Genomic DNA, 3,032 nt, shown 5'->3' with positions numbered 1-3,032 from the left:
AGCCCATTGCTACAAGGACTTCATTCTCTATTATTTCTGTATAATATTCCATTTTTTCATTATAATACTCCATTGTTAGTTCATGAGATTTCGCCTTATTTTTACAGACATATATTGGTATGCACTTGGATGTTCCCACCTCTGCCTGCATGAATAATGATGCCCAAGAGTCTACATACAAATTTTCCTATAAATGTATATTTTCTTGTCTCCAGAGTAGATACTTCAAAACAGAATTGCTAGGATGTTTCACAAACTTATGTTCAGCTTTTCAGGAATCTGACAGTCTCCCATAGTGGCTGTATCCCTTCCCATTGGCACCAAAAGTCTCTCAGGTAGAACTTTACCTGTCTTTTTTCACTTACATATCACTGAATTCTGTGGGAAGAAGATGGGACCAAACAGAGCAGGTAGGCCGTCTTGTCCAAGATTATATATTACATTATCATAGAGGGGAAGTCTTAACAAATGTGACTGAATCTGAAGTACTGTTTTCATACAATGCAGGAACTCCAGTATTTGAAAGAATTGCTTTAAGGGGGGACTTAGATATAGTTTCAATATAAAATAAGAATTTATTAATAAGGTCTGCTAAGGGCACAGGTTACACATTGGGTAGACTAAAGGGCTGAGTTTAAACCAAGGATTGCTGATTTCTTTTTCTTTTTTCAAGAAGGTATAGAAATGCGCTGTTTTATTACAGAGTCTCACAAAAATGAAAGTATCTCAAAAAGGAAGCTAGGCTAACAACCTCCGCCTGCAGAATTGGGGGAAGACAGGGCAGTTAAGTTTTTCTGCTTGCCCGGGGTGGGTGGGAAGGTAGAAACAGAACCAATCTAAAAATGGCTGATATTACCTAAGCCTGAAAAGGGGTCCCAGAAGACACAGTCACCCCTGCTGAAAAGCTTAACAAGGCATCGTAGCAGAGCTCCTAAGCAGGCACTTGCAGTTCAGGATTTTGTCTTCCAGTTGTTTCCTTTTCACCTGGACCCTACGTGGTTCAAAACTCAGACCTGGGGCAGGACGGACAAGGGAGCTCTGGGAAGAGTTCTCCCAGCACCACTGCCCTGTGCACTGGTCCCTGGTTCCTATCTAGTCCCTGGGACATTATATTTAATATATTTTATATAGATACACAGGAATAGAAAATATAAAATCTGAGAAATTGAGGGAAAGTGAGGGACTTGGAGAGAAGATGGAGCTGCAGACCTTGCTCAGGCTATCTTGACCTCTTCTTTGACCCCTTTGGCTTCTGGCTTCTCCTCCTTGGTTTTCTCCTCTTCTGTGACTTCTTTTTTTCTTCGGGATCTTTTTCTTTCTCACCTTCTGTTTTGACTCTTTTGGCTTTTTTGAAGTTAGAAGAGTTCTTGAGACCTCCTTCTCCCTCCTCATCAGAATCAGAGAATTCCTCCTCACAGGCAATGCATTTGTCAGAGGAGCAGATGGAAATTCGTTTGTCAGGGTCTTCCTCATCCTCATCACCGCTCTCTTCTGGGATGGCATCCTCTGGGATGGCCTGCATTTGGACCTCAGGGACATGGGGCAGCATTCTCAAGTTCTCAAAGAGCCGCTGCTTGATCTCCAGGTATTCATTAGTGTTCTGGTTAGTCGTATTAGAAGGGCTGATATGAAGCTTGAAATCTGGTCCAAAGTATTCAAAGTAGTCATTGTACGGTAGCTCATTAGGGATTTCTGTGTCCAGGGTCACAGCTGTCTCGTAAGTCCAGCACCGAGCAACATTATGGATGGTGTAGCCACCTCCTCTCAACATTAGCATTGGCAAGTTGAAACTCTTCACGAACCCAACACACTTGGATGTCCTTTGATGGTCAGATTGAAGCTACCTAGCCAATCCCCAGACAGGGAGTCTGAGCCGCACTGTAGGACCACTGCACTAGGCTCTCCATTACTTTGGACATGACTGGCTTGAAGATGGCTTCACAGGACTCATCATCAATGCAGTCTCGGAGTGGGTAGTTAATGGCGTAGTACTTGCCTTTGCCAGCCCCAATATCGCGTAGGTCCCCAGTTACTGGGAAGTACTCTCCTTATTTATGAAAGGACACAGTCATGACCCAGTCTGCAGTATAGAAGGCCTCTTCTGTGCCATCGCCATGGTGAGTATCAATGTCCATACACAGCACCCTCTGGAGATACTTTAGCAGTTCCAGGATGGCCAAGACGATATCATTGACGTAACAGAAGCCAGATGCTTCAGAATTCTTTGCATGGTGCAGATCCCCGGCCCAGTTCACAGCGATGTCCGTCTGCTGCTTATTGAGTTTCACAGCACTTGCGACAGAACCACCCGTGGACAACTGACAGAACTCAGACAAGCCATTAAATACCGGACAGTCCTGACCCACGTTGAATCTCTGCATCTGCTTGATGTATTCAGACATACTGTCTGGGCGAATAAAACGCAAGAACTTGATGTAGTCATCACTGTGGTACTTAGTCATCTCCTCAGCATTGGCTTTGTGAGGACGATAGATTTCCATTTTTCGATAGAGACCATAGCTGAGCGGCAAATTATGAGTCATTCGGATTTGGTGAGGCTTCACTGGGTGCCCTTGTCCATAATTGTAGTTTCCAGCATCCCCGTCGTAGTAGTATCAGACTTTCCTCTTAGTGCCCCGAGTCTGCGCCATCTTGCTCGCCGCCCGGACCTCCCGTTAGTCTCGGACTGCTGATTTCAAAGCCTTGATCTCCTTTGCAAGAGGACTCCAGGATTTTGAGAAACTGTTTTAAAGATGTCCTTTCAAATCCAAGTTTAAAGGGAATCAGCAATCGATTGATTGTGCATTTGCAGCTCACAGACGGACGTAAATGTCCTATTCTTCTTCCATGTGACCCCTTACCACTGTCGGTGAAACCAGATTCCAGATCACATTAGCCTAATGCTGTCCTCAACTCCACTAGCACAACATAGTCTCTAGTTAGTAAGCATATTGAACAGAGTTAGAACTTCCTGTTTAGTCTCTGCCGCTACCCATCTGAGAACAACAGGATCATTCTCTCATCAGGTCAGC

The 3,032-nt window shown here is 44.5% G+C and overlaps 1 pseudogene; it reads right to left on the bottom strand.

Annotated features, from left to right (window-relative positions):
* Positions 1-418: 418 nt before the first annotated feature.
* Hdac1-ps9 (Histone deacetylase 1, pseudogene 9) lies at positions 419-2,651 on the bottom strand (annotated as a pseudogene).
* Positions 2,652-3,032: the final 381 nt, after the last annotated feature.

The sequence above is a fragment of the Rattus norvegicus genome, chromosome 10 (assembly GCF_036323735.1).
Source record: "Rattus norvegicus strain BN/NHsdMcwi chromosome 10, GRCr8, whole genome shotgun sequence".
In the NCBI taxonomy this organism is placed as follows: domain Eukaryota; kingdom Metazoa; phylum Chordata; class Mammalia; order Rodentia; family Muridae; genus Rattus; species Rattus norvegicus.
This window is presented reverse-complemented; position numbering and strand designations above follow the sequence as displayed.